We start from the raw sequence: 21,686 nt of genomic DNA on the forward strand, positions 1-21,686 counted from the left end.
GAGGAAAAAAGGCACAAACATATATGTAGGACATTCAAAATCAAGTCTCAAGATCTGGCCACGAATTATTAGCAGGCAAGCTAATCCTAGTCGGATTATTAGCAAAAATCATTTGTACAGAACAAACAATTAATTACTAACTCTATACAGATAACATTCAAACAATCAATACACTACGTGCATCTAACGGATCTTAATTGCTCTGATTTGATGGACTCAGAGAACATAACCATAGGATTTGTATTCCAAAAAACTTAGAGAGGGGGGAGTAACCAGAGAAAACACATGATATGTTTGCGGCACAAATGGGTATATAGATAACTAACCGGTTTTCTGTCGGAGTCGCAGTCGTTGCCGGAGTTGCTGTTGACCTCTGGCTCCGGCTGGGGGGGGGGGGGCACGGCGGCGCCGACGAAGTCAAGGTCGTGCTGCTGCCCGCGGGAGACCTCGTCGGCCGCGATGGCAACCTCTTTGCATAGCTTCACGCGTTGCGCGGGTGCTTCACCAGCCCCGGCGTCGCCACTCCCTCCGATGGTGCGCTTCGGCGGCATCCTCATAAACTCCAGAGTCCAGATGTTGGTGACCACTGTGGACCGGCGGTGTGGCCGCCTTATTATGGCCACCGGCTCGGGCGCGCAATTAATATGGACCAGTGGGAGCGAGGCGGGCGGCGGTCAAAGGCTGTCTCGCCTCTCGGTGAGCCTGCGCGGCGGACTTCTGCCATTCTTACCATCATTTCACACAGCTACTCGCACGCCTCCCGGTGACACTATGCACATATATTTTTTGGTTTATTGATGATTCATTCTGCCGCTTTACTGCTTAACCGAAGCATGGCACGGTCTAACGCACACGGTCCAAATAAATAATCTGTATGAGGTATTGGTTGCCAGTTTTTAATAATCTCCCGTTTGTAAGAAGATTATACCAAAACGGGTCTCAAATTTGACGAAAAAATACAATATCACAGTCTACTGGTGTCCATATATGACACCACGATAAGTTTCATGAACTTCAACTAAGTTTTGGATTGACTGAATTTTAAAAATCTATATTCTCAATGTTTTGAAATCTCTTGCACGGGGAAACATGCACCCAGGGACACATATGATTTTGCAATCCATTTTGGTGCACATGTAGCTCAAATTTGATTTTTGCACATTAAATCCCTAGGAAATCAATCAATATATAAAAACGGTCGAATGATGTCTATTTTTTTAATTTTAACACGACACTCCATTGGTCACATGTTCACTGCAGAAAAAGTTTGACATGCCTTAGAGTGGCTATGGTGGTGCGGGGTGTGTGTGGGGGGGGGGGGGTGGGGGGGGTGGGGGGGGTCCGGCAGTACACTACAAGTCATGAACCTCCGTGTGGGATTATTGATCATTTTGTGAGTCATATAAGACACATCAAAGTCAGGAATTGGTTATTTAAAGCATTACACAACCCTTTCATACATACATGTTCGGGCCACATGCATGCATTGGTGGTCCTCTCGGACACTCTCTAATGCGGAGCATCCCGCGACCATCCCCATGGACGTCCCGTCACCTCCACAATCATGAAGAGAACCAATGACAAGATCACACGCACGTGCCATCGAAACAGAGGTTAACTCTTTCCTCTTCGGGTTTCGTTCGGGTTCACACGGGAGTCAGATTCTACCTCAAATGGAAACTCTATGCATGCTTAGGTACTAAGGAGATGACCGGGAGGAAGCAAGGACAGAGAGTCAAGCAACCATGGAGAAGGAAGAGCGGCGAGGGAACAAGAAGAACGGAGCAACGGAGGGCACAGACCACTCCGGGTGCCTGGCCACCAAAGGCCCTGGGTGCCCGGCCACCTCCAACCGCCGAGCCAGCGGCCTCCCTGGCTGGCCCGGGTGCCCGGCCCTCTCCCCGCCGGGTGCCCCTATTTGGTCTGGGTGCCCGGCCCCTCCCTGGGCCAGCCCAGCTCGCCCCGGGTGCCCGGCCCCTCAACCCCTGGTGCCCGGCCTGCCATGCGCCAGCCGCTAGCCCCGCCCGGGTGCCCGGGCCTAGGACCCCCGGGTGCTCGGTCCTTCCTCAGCCGGTTCCCTGACCAGTCCGGGTGCCCGGGCCACTTTACCCCGGGTGCCCAGACCCCTCCGAGATAGCCTGCGTGCAATTGGGGTTTTTACCCTTGTATCCCTCTCCCCCTTCCATTTCGTCCCTAGGCTATATAAACTCCTCCCCTAGCTCATTACAAGGGATAGCAAAGTATTAGAAACACAAAGAGAGAGCTTTGCTCATCTTCCTCCTCTAGGAGATCTAGACCTCCTCTTGGAGAAGCTCCTCTTGCAGATCAAGCCCTCCTCTTGGAGAAGATCCTCTTGGATATCAAGACCTCACCTAGTGGGAAGAACTTTTACCCTAGTGCTATTTTCCTTGAATTGTTCTTGTATGCTTGTGGATCTCATGTATGCTACTCTAGTGGATGTGTGATTGTGGTTTGTTTGAGTGTTTCCCCTCTTGTGTTCTTGTGTTCTTACTCTTTCCCCCCTCGAAGTGTGGAAAGATCCCCTATAGGGTTGCACCCTACAACATCTTGCTATCATGAGCAAGGTTGATTCACATCTTGGAGTCCCATCCCCCCATTTGCTAGCCTAATTTCGTTGCTTTTTGGTCCCAATTTGAAAACCCCACAAAAAATAGCCCAAAATGTTTTCTTGCAATTTGTTGGTTCTTGTGAGATTTTGTTGTTTTGGTCCATGGATTTGTTGCTTGGCAAGTGGATATAGCCTTCCCCCATCCATCCCCACCTTTCCCACCATGAAATCCACCAATTTCATCCATTTTCCACAATTTTCGCCCAATTTAGGCCACCACCGGGTGCCCGCACCCCCGGGCTATTTGCCCCTGCCCACCCCGGGCACCCGCACCTCCCACCCCCAGGTGCCCGCACCCCCCCCGAATCAGCCCACTTCCACACACCGTTTCGTCCATAATTTTCACTCCCGGAGTCCAATTTTCGCGTTCTTTAGCTCGTTGAGTAGCTATTGACATCCCCCATCCATATAGGTAGGTTCCAACATAATTTGACTCCATCAAAATTTTGGCATTTTTGCCTAGGCGACCCACCATATCATCCACAAAACCACCATAGCTTTCCGCAACCTAACCCATTTTGCTCCATTTAGCATTTGTGGTTGCTTGAGGGGTGACTTGAGTCTCCTAAGGTGTTTCGGCTACTTAGGGATGGTTGCTTCGTCATCAACCACCACCACCTCCTCCGAATTACTAACTTCGGAACCTCCAAAGCATTCTGCTACCACCATTTGACATTTTCCTTTGAGATTTTGAGTTTGCGGTTTTTTTCGTTTCCTAGGGTGTTTCGGCTAACTAGGAACGGTTCAACATCGACAACACCGCCGCTCAACTTCGACAAGGATTTGACATTGACCACTTCACCATTTTGACACCCTAACTGTAAGCAAGAACGGTAACCTCTATATCATCTTGGTATCGTGGTATCCCTTCACTATACTTTCTTGCCATTACATTGTTAACCCCTTAGCCCATTTTGCATCACTTGCCTATCGAGACTAGCCATTGAGTATTGTTGGCAACATTACTTGTGCACATTAGTGATCATCGATCTACACCTTCCATTGCATACATACCATATCATATTGGTATCATCTTGGTATCGTAGTACCATCCCTCGTGTCACAAGATTGTTCCCGCATATACTCAATAGCTATCTTGGTTTGTGCATTTCGCATAAGTGGCCATACTAAAAAAAAGTGAATAAGATTTTAAGCAAAAAGAGAGCAAAGAAGCTTGTAAGAAAGAGCCATAGCATCGCCACATTGCATACCATACTACCATATTGATCATCTTGGATCATCGTATGCGAAACACCGGAACATCATACATATATAGCATACTTGGGATAGAAAGTTGATACATTTTGCATCTTATAGGTTGTGCACAAGTGTCGTATCCGCCTATAGAGCAATCGTGCTAGCGTCTCTCTAGAGTTGTGCAACACGAGCGTTTCCCGTGGATTCCACATTTTGTGCTCATTCCTTGGTTGCCCGACCCCATTTATCTATCCGTGTGTGTGTTTCCGTGTGCCATTCTTTGCTATTGGTCTACTTGCTTTACTTGCAATTTTGTGAACCTTCTCAACATTTTCGATATCTTGACTAACATTTGCTTGAAATTTTGTGCCACCTATCCTAACCAAGCTCCTCCATAAGCTTTACTTGTGTAGGTGTGAGAAACAAACCCGGTACCAATTCCCCTATTGTAGCATCACATTGAGTGATACTCGATACATTTTCAATCTTCGGAAAAGGTAACTTTGGTATTGCCTTCTCATTTTCCTACTCAGCTTTGCTTGAGGCTAGTGATGGATAGGCAAAGCACATCTACTTCGGTATACTTCCACGACAACGACGAGTTCGATGCCATGAAGAAAAATTTGGATGCCAAGATGGATGCTCAAATGGAGGAGCTCAAGATCCTCATCAAGTCCTACACGGGATCTTCCTCATCTTCGAGAAGACACTCTAGTGCACATCCGTCCAAGCTACCATCTTCGGCAAGATCACCTCGGCATCGACACCATCACCAACAAGAACGTGATGGTCAAGAGCTCAACACCAACCACCACTCTATGACTTCACCATCTACCTTGGCATCTTCGCCAAGCAACTTCAAGGCATCTTCGCCTTTGGACATTCGGCATCTTCGCCTACAAACACCTCAAGACTACGCTCAAGAGAAGCTCCCCAAGCTCAAGTCCGCGACTTCCACGAGCTACTATGACCTCGACACCGACCGCGAGCTTCCTTTCTATGGGACTCAAGACCCCGAGGGGTATCTCGAGTGGGAGCGCAAGATGGACGACTACCTCAAGCTACATCAAGTCCCTTCCGAAGACCAAATGAAGTGCCCCACAAGTAACTTCCACGACTACGCGTCGACATGGTGGCTTCATACACCTTCGAAGACCTTCGACATGAGTTGGCCCAACACGAAGAAAGCAATGCGGCGAGAGTTTTTGCCTTCCACCTACACAGAACATCTTCAATGCCAATTGGAGAACACCATCCAAGGATCCAAGTCCCTAGACAAGTACTTCCTCGAGATGAAGAAAGCCTTGCGACAAGCCGGTGTGGACGACCCCGTTTGGATGAAGTTCTACTTCATGATGGGATTGAACAACGACATCTCCAAGATTATTTTCCTCGAGAACTGCAAGTCTCTCGATGAGGGAGTCCTGGATTAGGGGGTCCCCGGGCGTCCGGTCTATGTGACGTGGGCCGGACTGATGGGCCGTGAAGCTACAAGGCGGAAGGCTTTCCCCCGTGTCTGGATGAGACTCCCCTTGGCGTGGAAGGCAAGCTTGGTGTTTGGATATGAAGATTCCTTTCTTTGTAAACCGACTCTGTACAACCCTAGCCCCCTTCAGTCTCTATATAAACCGGAGGGTTTAGTCCATAGAGGCGATCATAATCATCATCATACAGGCTAGACATCTAGGGTTTAGCCATTACGATCTCGAGGTAGATCAACTCTTGTAACCCCTATACTCATCAAAGTCAATCAAGCAGGAAGTAGGGTATTACCTCCATTAAGAGGGCCCGAACCTGGGTAAACATCGTCCCCCTGTCTCCTGCTACCTTCGATCCTAAGACGCACAGTTCGGGACCCCCCTACCTGAGATCTGCCGGTTTTGACACCGACATTGGTGCTTTCATTGAGAGTTCCACTGTGCCGTCGTCGAAAGGCTCGATGGCTCCATCGATCATCTACAACAACGCTGCCGTGAAGGAGATTTTTCTCCCTGGCCAGATCTTTGTATTCGGCGGCTTCGCACTGCGTGCCAACTCGACTGGCCACCTAGAGCAGATCGACAGCTATGCCCCTGATCACCAGGTCAGTTTTGGAAACTTGAACTACGTCGCTGATATCCGAGGAGACTTGATCTTCCAAGGGTCCGCGGCCCCAACCACCGCTCCGGCCTTAGATCCGGAACGCGTCACCAGGTCCGAAGACGGGAGTCTAGAGCCTGCCAGACTCCCTGCGGCTATAGAGCTCAACATTGGAGAACCGGAGAGAATAGCGTCTCCGGCAGTCATCACAAAGCTGGACTCTTCTCCGGACACTAGCTCCAAACCCTCAAAGCCCGCGTCATGCGAGCTCAGTCAGGAAACTTCTATCCCCGTCCAAACCTCGCTCTTAAACGAGGCTTTGGACTTAATGCGATCCCTCGCCATCACAGAGGAACTGAGGGAGTCCTGGACCAAGGGGTCCTCGGGCGTCCTACCTATTGGATATGGGCCGGACTAATGGGCTGTGAAGATACAAGACCGAAGACTCTCTCCCGTGTCCGGATGGGACTCTCCTTGGCGTGGAAGGCAAGCTTGGCGACCAAATATGAAGATTCCTTTTTCTGTAGCCGACTTTGTACAACCCTAGTCCCCTCCAGTGTCTATATAAACCGGAGGGCTTAGTCCGGAAAGGGACATAGTCATACAGGCTAGACTTCTAGGGTTTTAGCCATTACGATCTCATGGTAGATCAACTCTTGTAATACTCATATTCATCAAGATCAATCAAGCAGGAAGTAGGGTATTACCTCCATAGAGAGGGCCCGAACCCGAGTAAACATTGTGTCCCCCGTGTCCTGTTACCATCGACCTTAGACGCACAGTTCGGGATCCCCTACCCGAAATCCGCCGGTTTTGACACCGACATTGATGCTTTCATTGAGAGTTCCACTGTGCCGTCCACAAAAGGTTTGATGGCTCCTTCTAACGTCAACAACGATGCTGTCCAAGGGGAAACCTTCCTCCCCAGACAGATCTTCGTGTTCGGCGGCTTCACACTGCGGGCCAACTCGCTTGGCCATCTGGAGCAGATCGATAGCTACGCCCCTGGCCGTCAGGTCAGATTCGGGAGCTTGAACTACGTCGCGGACATTCGCGGAGACTTGATCTTCAACGGATCGAGACCACGGCAGTCGCTCCCCTTCACCATGATGAACATGACTTAAATCTGTCATCGGGCCATACTCAAGAAATAGCACCGGTAACCGCCCTGGCCTTAGATCCGGAATAGATCGCGCCATCCGAGGACGGGAAGCTCAACCCCGCCACGGAGGCTGCAGATCCCACGGCGTTGGAGCCGCACACAGACCTAACCTCGAGTGATATCTGTGTTTCCGGAACCTGGGACTCGTTTCCGGCTACAAGTTCCGAACCATGTGTGTCCGCGCATGTCGAGCAGGATCGGTCATCGATTGCCGAATTCAGCGTCGCGGACATCTTCCGGCACTCGCCTTTAGGCGACGTGCTCAACTCATTAGAAAATCTACCCCTAGCGGAGGACTCTCAGCCAAATTATATCCGGTTTGAACTGGAGGCTGATGATGGAGAATTTCGTTTCCCACCCACTGCCCACTTCATAGCCACTGTCGAAGACCTAACCGACACGCTCGATTACGACTCCGAAGACATCGACGGTATGGACGACGATGCCAGAGAAGAGGAGGCCCAAAACCCGCCGTTCACCGGACGATAGACGGCCACTTCCTCATATGACGTATACATGGTGGATACACCTAAAGAAACTAACGACGATGACAAAGAAGATCCAGTTGAGGATAAACCTCCTGAGACACAGCCCAGACGCCGGCGTCAGCGGCGCCGCTCTAAGTCACATCGTGCAAAAGATGGCAATACCGGCACCGGAGAAAACAATACTCCGGACGATGCCGAAGACAATGAAGACCCTATTGAGGCAACCTCCGAACAAGTTGAATGGGAAGACGGGCACGTTAGCCCTGATGAACAGGCCATACACAAAGACTCAGAGGACAGTAATTATCTCCCACTCTCCGAGGATGACGAGAGCCTTGGCAACGAGGATTTCATCGTGCCCGAGGAACCTCTCGAGCAGGAGCGCTTTAAACGCCAGCTAATAGCCTCTGCAAGGAGCCTGAAAAAGAAGCAGCAGCAGCTTCAAGCTGACCAAGACCTGCTCAACGATAGATGGTCAGATATCCTAGCAGCCGAAGAATACGGCCTCAAGCGCCCAACCAAGGGTTACCCGAAGCGCAGATTGCTACCTCAGTTCGACGAGGAGGCGACGGAACTGCACCACGCGGTCGGGACAATGCGGCTGACCGACCACAGCGCGGTCGGGATAAAGCGGCAGCTCAAGCCGAACAGCAGCCCGCCTCACCCCAACGAAAAAGCAGAGATAAAACAGCTCAGGGTCATACATATGACCCTCAGCACGACCTAGACAGTAGAGCAGAACATGCCAGATCGATCTACGGATCGCGAGGACGTGCCTCGACACGCAACGTCGGCTACCTATTCGGACGTGACAAGTATGGTCACCCCCAGGCCGAAAACCGCAGACGGACTCCATCTGAGCTACGTCGCGATGTGACCCAAAATAGAGGCGCCGCACACCCACTCTACTTCACTGATGAAGTAAGGGAGCATGAATTCCCAGAAGGGTTTAAACCCGTGAACATCGAATCATACGATGGAACAACTGATCCCGCGGTGTGGATCGAGAATTTTCTTCTCCATATCCATATGTCCCGCGGAGATGACCTCCATGCCATCAAATACCTACCATTAAAACTCAAAGGACCAGCTCGGTACTGGTTAAACAGTCTGCCGGAAAACTCTATTGGCAGCTGGGAGGACTTGGAAGACGCCTTCTGCGACAACTTCCAAGGTACATATGTCCGGCCACCAGATGCCGATGACTTAAGTCACATTGTCCAGCAGCCCGGAGAGTCAGCCAGGAAGCTCTGGACTAGGTTCTTAGTTAAAAAGAACCAAATCGTTGACTGTCCGGACGCGGAAGCCCTAGCGGCCTTCAAACACAGCGTCCGGGACGAGTGGCTCGCCCGCCACCTCAGCCAAGAAAAACCAAAATCCATGTCAGCCCTCACCGCTCTGATGACCCGTTTTTGCATGGTAGAAGACAGCTGGTTCGCTCGTAGAAGCAACAGCGCCAGCGATCCGGGCACTTCCGAAGTCCGAGACGGCAATGGCAAGCCGCGACGGAGCAAGCACGAACGTCGCAACAGTAATGAAAAAACACACGACACAGAGGTCAACGCTGGATTTAGCGGTCCCAAACCCGGTCAATGGAAAAAGCCATTCAAGGCAAACAGAGACGGACCATCCAATTTAGACAAGATATTGGATCGGCCCTGCCAGATTCATGGCCACCCCGATAAACCAGCTAATCATACCAACAAAAGCTGTTGGGTCTTCAAGCAGGCCAGCAAGCTCAACGCCGAACACAAGGGGAAGAGGCCGCCTAGTGATAGCGACGACGAAGAGACTCACTAACCAAATACTGGGGGTCAGAAGCAATTTTCCCCCGAAGTAAAAACAGTGAACATGGTCTACATGACACACAACTTTACAAGGGAGCAGGAGAAGCACTCCCTCCGGACCGAGGATCATACTACGGCAGCCTTAGCCGAAGTACTAAGCGGTCTTATTAAACCGCATACCTTGTCGGCCATTAAGCCACCGGTCTCCATTCAACAGGATCGACCAATTCTGAAGCGGGACTAGCAGTTCGGCTTCCGCCATTCACCTCATGTACCTGCGAAATCTGTACCACACGTACATAACTATGCACTTAAGATACCCTGGGCATCGGCGGAAGCACAATATGGACGAACCTGCAAGTACTCCCATAACTTCTGTTTATTTTCTAACTACCCTTTCTTTTTCATTATTCCATACCACAGGTGACGCAAAAGCTGGTCATCTCATGGACTCTATCGGAGTTCGGGTTCGTATACTCACCTAAGGGCTATTTCCGTCAAGGAGTCCACCCACCGAGGACAGGCGGCGCAGACGTGCGACAGGAGGTCCAAAATAACTTTTCGTAGACCACACTCTTTATTTCGAGCCTGTAAAGTGCCTTTTTCCTCCGCCGTCGACCCCGGGCATGTCAAATAGCCGAGGTTGCGGCTTTGTTATCTATAAAATAACGATGGGCATATCACTCAGGTCCCAGTAAATGTAATCCGCATCCAGCATTCACTTTTTTCTAAAAAAACCGAATTTGGCCCCTGTGGTTGTTTCACACATACACCTCGGCATAACTTGCCAGGGGCTCGGTATGGGAACAAAATGAGTTGCCGACAAGTCCGAACAGCTTTATAGCGTACTTCGGCGTCACGAGTTTGGCCTTATATGCATCAGCTCCGAATCATGTCTTGGGTCAATAGTTGGGTTGCCTGGCTCCTGTGCTTGCTACCTTACGTTCCGCTCTATCGGCTAGGGTAGTAAAGGGAGTACTACTGCGATTGTGCTTCCGGTTCATCTGGTCAAGCACCTCAGTAGAGAAAACCGAAAACTGACTGTCATGATGCGGCGAGAGCTGGTCAACCACTCGATGACTTCTCGGAATCTTTCGCGATTCCCTCCGTATTATACGAAGGACCTTTTTCTTCAGGTCATATATGTAACGCACCGTATTGGAGTAAGCCGTGTACATACCAGGGGCTATATCGTAGCCCCCCCCATGAAACTCCTATGGCTAAGTGAAAGTGTTAACGCCCTATAGTCCGATTGCCTAGTTCACCGCATTGACACCTCATTAATGGACTAAGACGTTGGGTTAAGAGTGATCAAATGCTTTTCCGAACACCCCCGTACTTTATACGAGGGGGCTGAAGCCGACGACTGGAAAACTTTCAGATTAATACACAAACGGCCGCACAGGAGGAACAAAAGTTTTTGGCGAAACTACATAAAATAGCCTTATTATAATATTGTTTTTACAAGTTTCCATACATCTCACTCGAATATCATGTTTTTCGAGCATTGACCCTCTATCAAGCGGGCGCCCTCCAGGACATCCTCGAAATAATGCTCTGGTGCGTGATGGTCCTTGCCCTTGGGTGGACCTTTCACTGCAACATCAATGGCCTTCATCTTTGCCCAGTATGTCTTGACACGGGCAAAGGCCATCTGTGCACCTTCATTGCACGCTGACCGCTTAACGACGACGATACGTGGCACCGCATCAGCAAGTCGCCGCACCAAACCAAAATAACTATCCAGAATTGGCTCGTTCGGCCAAAGCCCGGCCACGACGTCCTTCATGCAGAACCAGATAGTCTATGGAGCTCGGCCCATTGGGTCATCTGTTCGTTCAACAACAAGGGGCGTTTTGACGCATCGAATTATGACCAGAAAAGCTTCTCCGTTGCATACCCTTCTTGCGCCTGGTAAAACCGCACCACATCGGAAGCACTCTTCGGCAAGTCCAACAATGCGTCTGGAGAACTCCACACTTGATTAAGCCGAGCATAATTTGGATTGTCGAACTTAGTTTGCAGTAAAAAGGGCTTACCAGCCGCGATCTCCCCAGCTTGTCGGATCTCCTCCCGGGCCGCTCTAGATTCAGACCACGCTTCTTTCGCCTCTCGCAAGGCCTTGTCAAGCTCAGCCGTTTTGGCTTTATTATACTTCTCGAGGAATTCACAGCGGCTAGTGGCATCTTTTAACTCACGCGCCATCTTGGATATTCCCTCCTCGCATTGGCGCCGAGCAGCCTGTTCGGCCTTTAACTCGGCAGATGCCTTCTCGGCAGCCGCATTATCAATCCGGGCTTGCTCCTTGGCCCGAGCTAGCTCGTCCCGAAGGATCTCAACCGCGGCAGCACCATCTAAAGTCATGCATATTTCAGTATACAATTCTTGGCATCATGATCAATTACAAGCACGTGCATGTAATGGCCACCCCCGAGACATACCTTGCATGTCGTCAAGCCGCCTGTTGATAAGCGTAATGTCATCATCCGCTACATCAAGCTTCCGCTGCAGATCTGTAACCTCCGTAATCCGGGCAGTCGCCTCCCTTTCTTTTTCATCCTCTGATCGCCTCCCTTGGGAAGCCAATCAGAGTCTGTGTTCCAATTACAAGCACAACCTGTGTTCCAATTAATTAGATTATTTCCTGGGCATATCTTTTTGATCCTCTGATCGCCTCGCTTGGGAAGCCAATCAGAGTCTCAGGGGCTACTACCTATACACAGGTGCAGTTTGTGAATAAAACACACTCACAGATTTCTCAGTACAAACCTCGAAGCCTCTTAACAGGATTGCACAGGCTTCATTCAGTCCACTTTTCGCAGACAGAACCTTTTCAACCACCATGCCCATCAAGGTACGATGTTCCTCCGAGCCAGACGCCAGTCGCAGCATGTTCGTCAATATATCCGGCGCTTCTGGACCTCCGGAAGCTGCTGTATGAGTACGGCCTCCCTTCGAAGGGATCTGTTTATCTGTCCCCAGAGTCGTCTCCGGCTGTAAACCGGACAGTCCGGGGCCTTTATTGTTGGCCCCCGGATCCTGGGCTATCGAAGTATCACCTTCGGGTAGTGTCTTCATCACCCCTCGCACCACTTGTTGATCAGGAGAGACCCTCCGGGACGACACCTCAAAGTCTTCCGCCTTATTGGGCGAGGAGACCGGTGGAGGTATCTCGCTTTCCATCTTCTCCGGAAGAATATCTCCTGAGGAAGAGGATTGGTGAAGAAGTCTATTTGCCGAGCTGCAAAAACATATATTCTAGATGTTACCTTAGTAACAGGAAAGGAACGGGATATGTTTAAAAACATCCTTGTTCACTTACGATTCGGCTAGAGGCTTGTCCTCATCGTGGGACTGTGCGAGGACACCATCCTCCAAGCCCGAGCCGCCGGACTAGGGCACCTTGCCTCGCTTGGAAACCCTTTCCTCCCAATCTTTGGAGGCAACCCTTTTCTTACCCTGGGGGGAAGAAACCTTGACTTCTCCTTCACTTTTGTCTTCAGACGATGGGATTTTAATTCCCCCGGACGCAATATCAGATATACCTTCGGGATGGAGGCCGCTTTTGGTCCTCCCGCTTTCCGCCTTGTCCTCCTCCACAGGCATCTGGTATGGTGCCGGGGCCAGCATCCTTGTTAGTATGGGATCTACCGAGTCTTCGGGGAGGGGGGCTGAACACCTGATTCGCTTCGCTTTCTTTATCTAGCCCTGGAAGAAGACAGTTTGCTCAGTAACATATTACGGCATACTTAACTACAAAGTGTTCGGGAGTTGAGCGCTTACCGAGGTATCCGGATGGTTGCAGTCGAGGCCGATGTCCTCGGTGGTGTCTGGCCATTGTTTTCATTTCCCAAAAAACAACTTCCACATCCCTTTGTGCGTAGTGCCAAAGAAGTGTTGGAGGGTTTGTGGTCCTTCCGGATTAAACTCCCACATGCGAAGAGGCCTACGCTGGCATGGCAGGGCTTGGCGGACTAGCATTACTTGAATCATGTTGACGAGATCGATGTCCTTCTCAAGGAGGGTTCGGATGCGGCTCTGTGATGTCTACTACGCAACCTTCTCCTTGTAGACGTTGTTGGGCCTCCAAGAACAGAGGTTTGTAGGACAGTAGCAAATTTCCCTCAAGTGGATGACCTAAGGTTTATCAATCCGTGGGAGGTGTAGGATGAAGATGGTCTCTCTCAAACAACCCTGCAACCAAATAACAAAGAGTCTCTTGTGTCCCCAACCCACAAAATACAATGGTTAAGTGTATAGGTGCACTAGTTCGGCGAAGAGATGGTGATACAAGTGCAATATGGATGGTAGATATTGGCTTTTGTAATCTGAAAATATAAAACAGCAAGGTAACTAATGATAAAAGTGAGAACAAACGGTATTGCAATGCTAGGAAACAAGGCCTAGGGTTCATACTTTCACTAGTGCAAGTTCTCTCAACAATAATAACATAATTGGATCATATAACTATCCCTCAACATGCAACAAAGAGTCACTCCAAAGTCACTAATAGCGGAGAACAAATGAAGAGATTATTGTAGGGTACGAAACCACCTCAAAGTTATTCTTTCGGATCGATCTATTCAAGAGTTTGTAGTAAAATAACACGAAGCTATTCTTTCCGTTGGATCTATCATAGAGTTCGTACTAGAATAACACCTTAAGACACAAATCAACCAAAACCCTAATGTCACCTAGATACTCCAATGTCACCTCAAGTATCCGTGGGTATGATTATACGATATGCATCACACAATCTCAGATCCATCTATTCAACCAACACAAAGAACTTCAAAGAGTGCCCCAAAGTTTCTACCGGAGAGTCAAGATGAAAACGTGTGCCAACCCCTATGCATAAGTTCACAAGGTCACTGAACCCGCAAGTTGATCACCAAAACATACATCAAGTAGATCACGTGAATATCCCATTGTCACCACAGATAAGCACATGCAAGACATACATCAAGTGTTCTCAAATCCTTAAAGACTCAATCCGATAAGATAACTTCAAAGGGAAAACTCAATCCATTACAAGAGAGTAGAGGGGGAGAAACATCATAAGATCCAACTATAATAGCAAACCTCGCGGTACATCAAGATCGTGCCGAATCAAGAACACGAGAGAGAGAGAGAGAGATCAAACACATAGCTACTGGTACATACCCTCAGCCCCGAGGGTGAACTACTCCCTCCTCGTCATGGAGAGCGCTGGGATGATGAAGATGGCCACCGGTGAGGGATCCCCCCTCCAGCAGGGTGCCGGAACAGGGTCCCGATTGGTGTTTGGTGGCTATAGAGGCTTGCGGCGGTGGAACTCCCGATCTAGGTTATTCTCTGGAGGTTTCAGTATTTATAGGAATTTTTGGCGTAGGTCTCACGTCAAGGAGGTTCCCGAGTCATCGACGAGGCAGGCCCATGCGCCCCGGGGGGTGGGGGGGGTGGGTGCGCCCCCCACCCTCGTTGACGGCCCGGGACTCTTCTGGCCCAACTCTTTTACTCCGGGGTCTTCTTTTGGTCCATAAAAAATCGTAAAAAATTGGCACGTCAATTGGATTCCGTTTGGTATTCCTTTTTTGTAAAACTCAAAAACAAGGAAAAAACAGAAACTGGCACTGGGCTCTAGGTTAATAGGTTAGTCCCAAAAATCATATAAAATAGCATATAAATGCATATAAAACATCCTAGAAGGATAATATAATAGCATGAATACTTCATAAATTATAGATACGTTGGAGACGTATCAGCATCCCCAAGCTTAATTCATGCTCGTCCTCGAGTAGGTAAATGATAAAAGAAATAATTTATGAAGTGTGAATGCTAGCAGGTGCACAAGTTTGATCAATGATAATTTCAATCACCTTTTGTAGCATCATTATATGTCATAACAGTAGCTCAACTCATAGAACTTTTCATGATCAAGTAACAAGCTATTCACATGTTAATGTATAGATCATAAACTTTCTTGAAAACTAACAAACAGTTCTCAGTCATCAAACAATTGCAATTCATCTTATTTTCAGGAAGGGTCTATGTAAGAGCTTTGATTTAGCAAATCCCACATACTCAACTATCATATAGTCTTCCATGGTTGCTACCACTCAAAGCATATTTTTAGAACAAATAGCATTCATCGAACACAGAGAAAGATAGGGGCTTAATGTTTCGCCTCCCAACTTATTTATCATATAGATAATTGTCAACAATAATAATTCATGATCAAATATATTTGAATGGCCATATATGCTTAGACCTTTCTCCACCACATGATGCTTGCCAACTAAAAAGTAGGTTGGAATGAGAAGGAATACTACTGACTCTTGCATAAAAGTAAAAGATAGGCCCTTCGCAGAGGGAAGCAGGGATTTGCAGAGGTGCTAGAGCTCGAAGCTAAAACAGAGATGAAAATAATTTTGTGAGGTATGCTTTCATTGTCAACATAACGACCAAGAGTTCCCAATATCTTCCATACTAGATACATTATAGGCAGTTCCCAAATAGAAAGGTAAAGATTTTACCGCCCCTCCACCAACAATCACACACCACGGCTTGTCCGAAACAACGGGTGCCGTCCAACTATCAACAATCCTGGGGGAATTTGTTTAAATTATTTGCGAATTTGCTTTTGATCTTTTGATCATAGGACTGGGCATCCCAGTTACCAGCCATTTGCTCGTGAATGATGAGCGGAGTCCACTCTTCGTGAGAATAACCCACCTAGCATGGAAGATACTGACAGCCCCTAATCGCTACATGAGCGATTCGGGCATACAAAACAGATTATTATTTGAAGATTTAGAGTTTGGCACATGCAAATTTACTTGGAACGGCAGGTAAATACCGCATATAGGTAGATATGGTGGACACTCATGGAATAAACTTGGTTCAAGGAATTTGGATGAACAAGCAGTATTCCCGCTTAGTACAGATATTTTGGCTAGCAAAGGATTCTAAATAGCAAGCACCACATGTTAGAGGATCCATAACAATATAACTTCTATACAAATATACCCAAGCATAACTCATTATGTTGTCTTCCTTGTCCAACTTCAACTAATTTGCTCAGGTTTGAAAATAATTAATGGGGCTCACAATCATAGAAGATGTCCAAGATAGTATATTTATATGTGAAATCTCTCTTCCTTCAATATTCTTTCATGAATTGTTCAAGTGACCAACACAATGTTTTCTAACCTTCAAAAAATTTGCCACCTCTACTTATATGTGAAGGCATTACTCCCCATGGGAAAGGCATATGAAACATATATAATTTCTGATTTATGACATTCAAATCATTCAACCATTTACTCATAGGATATAAGTGAAGCACACGAGTAAATGAGAAACTACTCCAAAAAGATATAAGTGAAGATCAATGAGTAGTTAAATAATTATGTAGCTATGTGAAGACTCTCTCTCATTTAAGAATTTCAAATCTTGGTATTTTATTCATACATCAAGCAAAACAAAATAAAATAAAATGACGCTCCAAGCAAAACACATATCATGTGGTGAATAAAAATATAGCTCCAAGTAAAGTTACCGATGAACGAAGACGAAAGAGGGGATGCCATCCGGGGCATCCCCAAGCTTAGGCTCTTGGTTTTCCTTGAATATTACCTTGGGATGCCTTGGGAATCCCCAAGCTTAGGCTCTTGCCACTCCTTATTCCATAGTCCATCGAATCTTTACCCAAAACTTGAAAACTTCACAACACAAAACTTAACAGAAAACCCGTAAGCTCTGTTAGTATAAGAAAATAAATCACCACTTAGGTACTGTTGTGAACTCATTATAAATTCATATTGGTGTAATATCTACTGTATTCCAACTTCTCTATGGTTCATACCCTCCAATACTACTTATAGATTCATCAAAATAAGCAAACAACACAATGAAAACAGAATCTGTCAAAAACAGAACAGTCTGTAGTGATCTGTAGCAAACGTAAACTTATGGAACTCAGAAAAATCTTCCAAAATAGGACTACCTAGATAATTGCATTATTGATCTACTGCAATTGGAATCAGTATTTTATCACTTTCTGGTGAGTTTTAAGAATTGTTTTCGTGAGCAGAAAGTTTCTGTCTTTTTCAGCAAGAACAAATAATTATCATCCAAGAAGATCTAATAGGTTTTACTTGGCACAAACACTAATTAAAACATAAAACTACATCTAACCAGAGGCTAGATTATTTATTTATTACTAAACAGGAGCAAAAAGCAAAGAACAAAAATAAAATTGGGTTGCCTCCCAACAAGCGCTATCGTTTAACGCCCCTAGCTAGGCATGATGATTTCAATGATGCTCACATAAAAGATAAGAATTGAAACATAAAGAGAGCATCATGAAGAATATGACTAGCACATTTAAGTCTAACCAACTTCCTATGCATAGGGATTTTGTGAGCAAACAACTTATGAGAACAATAATCAACTAGCATAGGAAGGCAAAACAAGCATAGCTTTAAAATTTTAAGCACATAAAGAGGAAACTTGATATTATTGCAATTCCTACAAGTATATATTCCTCCCTCATAATAATTTTCAGTAGCATCATGAATGAATTCAACAATATAAACAGCACATAAAGCATTCTTTTCATGATCTACTTGCATAGAAATTTTATTACTCTCCACATAAGCAAAATTCTTGTCATTCGGAATAGTGGGAGTATCATAAGAGACTCGAATACTATAAATTGTTTCCACATTAAAAGAGTAATGTTCAGAAAAAGGGTAATCATAATCATGACAAGTTTTATAAATATAATCATCACTACTTTTTATAGCATAAGTATCACCACAATAATCATCATAAGTAGGAGGCATGCTATCATCATAATAAATTGTCTCATCCATACTTGGGAGGCTAAAAATATCATCTTCGTTAAACATACCATCCCCAAGCTTGGGACAAACATTAATTGCAGCAAATATATTCTCAAACATGTCATTCTCATCAAACATAGCATCCCCAAGCTTGGGCCTTTTCATATCATAAGCATAATCACTCTCATCATTAATAGTATGAATAGCACCAATAGTATAGCAATTATCATCATCACAATGAGTAATAGGAGCAACATCATTTGGGAGGGATACCTTTCTACCTTTGCTTCTCCATCTTTTATTTTTCTTCTTCATGTCATGTGTGGGTTTAACCCTCTTTTTGGAGCTCCTTATTAACGAGATTGGTTGAATAGAAGGCTCCTCCTCGTTACCTGATTCATCATAAGAAATAATAGGAGAATATTGGGAAGTCTCTTCCCTTTCATTAGTATTCTCTTCATCTTCTATTTGTTTTCTTTTATTTATGTAATTGGCAATATAAGGATTTTCAATGCAATTCACCGCACAATACATAAAAATTTCTTCTAGATCAAAATCAAGAACTTTATCAAGGACAAATTCTGGCATATCCTTAGTTATACGTTTCATTTCTTCATAACCCAAAAGCAAACTAAGTTCATTATGATGTGCAAGGGAAATCAAGTCATCACAATTTTTGGACACGGTATGATCATGAAACAATTTGCATTGGGTATTTAAATGATCATGTTCATTGCAGAGTTCACAAGGATGGCAAAGAAATTTTAAATTTTCAGCACAAGCATATAGCCTTTCTTGCAACCATTTAGTTTCCAAATACTTATGCCTCTTGCAAATTCTATCTTCCCTATTTGGTGTGTACTTGCAAGCTCTATGTATTCCACAAAAGTTGACATGCTTATAAGAGACATTTTCATCATGACCAGTGCAATCATCATTAGTACTATGGATATTCAAAGAATTCATACTAACAACATTGCAATCATGCTCATCATTCAAATATTTAGTGCATAACATTCTAATGCATTCTTCTTCTAACATTTTGGCACAATTATCGGAATCCTTATTTCCATGAAAGATATTAAAAAGATGAAGCATGTGAGGCACCCTCAATTCCATTTTTTTTGTAGTTTTCTTTTATAAAATAAACTAGTGATAAACTAGAAACTAAAAGATTCGATTGCAAGATCTAAAGATATACCTTCAAGCACTCACCTCCCCGGCAACGGCGCCAGAAAAGAGCTTGATGTCTACTACGCAACCTTATCCTTGTAGAAGTTGTTGGGCCTCCAAGTGCAGAGGTTTGTAGGACAGTAGCAAATTTCCCTCAAGTGGATGACCTAAGGTTTATCAATCCATGGGAGGTGTAGGATGAAGATGGTCTCTCTCAAACAACCCTGCAACCAAATAACAAAGAGTCTCTTGTGTCCCCAACACACCCAATACAATGGTAAATTGTATAGGTGCACTAGTTCGGCGAAGAGATGGTGATACAAGTGCAATATGGATGGTAGATATAGGTTTTTGTAATCTGAAAACATAAAAACAGCAAGGTAACTAATGATAAAAGTGAGCACAAACGGTAATGCAATGCTAGGAAACAAGGCCTAGGGTTCATACTTTCACTAGTGCAAGTTCTCTCAACAATAATAACATAATTGGATCATATAACTATCCCTCAACATGCAACAAAGAGTCACTCCAAAGTCACTAATAGCGGAGAACAAATGAAGAGATTATTGTAGGGTACGAAACCACCTCAAAGTTATTCTTTCGGATCGATCTATTCAAGAGTTCGTAGTAAAATAACACGAAGCTATTCTTTCCGTTCGATCTATCATAGAGTTCGTACTAGAATAGCACCTTAAGACACAAATCAACCAAAACCCTAATGTCACCTAGATACTCCAATGTCACCTCAAGTATCCGTGGGTATGATTATACGATATGCATCACACAATCTCAGATCCATCTATTCAACCAACACAAAGAACTTCAAAGAGTGCCCCAAAGTTTCTACCGGAGAGTCAACATGAAAACGTGTGCCAACCCCTATGCATAAGTTCACAAGGTCACTAAACCCGCAAGTTGATCACCAAAACATACATCAAGTAGATCACGTGAATATCCCATTGTCACCACAGATAAGCACATGCAAGACATACATCAAGTGTTCTCAATACTTAAAGACTCAATCCGATAAGATAACTTCAAAGGGAAAACTCAATCGATTACAAGAGAGTAGAGGGGGAGAAACATCATAAGATCCAACTATAATAGCAAAGCTCGCGGTACATCAAGATCGTGCCGAATCAAGAACACGAGAGAGAGAGAGAGATCAAACACATAGCTACTGGTACATACCCTCAGCCCCGAGGGTGAACTACTCCCTCCTCGTCATGGAGAGCGCCGGGATGATGAACATGGCCACCGGTGAGGGATCCCCCTCCGGCAGGGTGCTGGAACAGGGTCCCGATTGATTTTTGGTGGCTACAGAGGCTTGCGGCGGCGGAACTCCCGATCTAGGTTATTTTCTAGAGGTTTCAGTATTTATAGGATTTTTTGGCGTAGGTCTCATGTCAAGGAGGTTCCCGAGTCGTCCACGAGGCAGGCCCACGCGCCGGGGGGGGGCACCCTCGTGGACGGCCCGAGACTCTTCTGTCCCAACTCTTTTACTCCGGGGTCTTCTTTTGGTCCATAAAAAATCGTCAAAAATTGGCCGTCAATTGGACTCCGTTTGGTATTCCTTTTCTGTAAAACTCAAAAACAAGGAAAAAACAGAAACTGGCACTGGGCTCTAGGTTAATAGGTTAGTCCCAAAAAATCATATAAAATATCATATAAATGCATATAAAACATCTTAGAAGGATAATATAATAGCATGAATACTTCATAAATTATAGAAACGTTGGAGACGTATCACTCTACAGAGTCTGCAATTCGTCAACTGATCCCCAGACCAGCCCCTTATTAATCCATGATGCAAGCTGTAATGGAGGGCCAGAACAGAACGCAGGTATAGCCACCCACCTGGTACCGCGGGGTTCTGTGACGTAGAACCACTACTGCTGCCATTGGTTGGAGGTTTCGGTGAAAGAGCCTTTTGGCCAGAGAGTATTGGTAAGCTTGCTCACTTCAGCGCCGCGGCACTCCGCCTGCTTCCCGTCGACCACCTTCGGCCTCACACTAACGGTATTGAGCCATAAGCCGAAGTGTGGGGTAATTCGGAGGAAGGCCTCACACGTGATGATGAACGCCGAGACGTGAAGGAAAGAATCTGGGGCTAGATCATGAAAATCTAGTCCGTAATAAAACATGAGCCCCTGGACGAAGGGGTGAAGAGCGAACCCTAGCCCTCGGAGGAAGTGAGAGATGAATACGACCCTCTCGCCGGATCTGGGAGTCGGAATAACCTGTCCTTGAGCGGGAAGCCTGTGGGGGATCTCCGCGGTCAGGTATCTGGCCGCCCGAAGCTTCGCAATGTCCTCCTCTATAACCGAGGAAGCCCCCCATCGA

This window comes from Aegilops tauschii, chromosome 3, assembly GCF_002575655.3.
Source record: "Aegilops tauschii subsp. strangulata cultivar AL8/78 chromosome 3, Aet v6.0, whole genome shotgun sequence".
NCBI lineage: Eukaryota > Viridiplantae > Streptophyta > Magnoliopsida > Poales > Poaceae > Aegilops > Aegilops tauschii.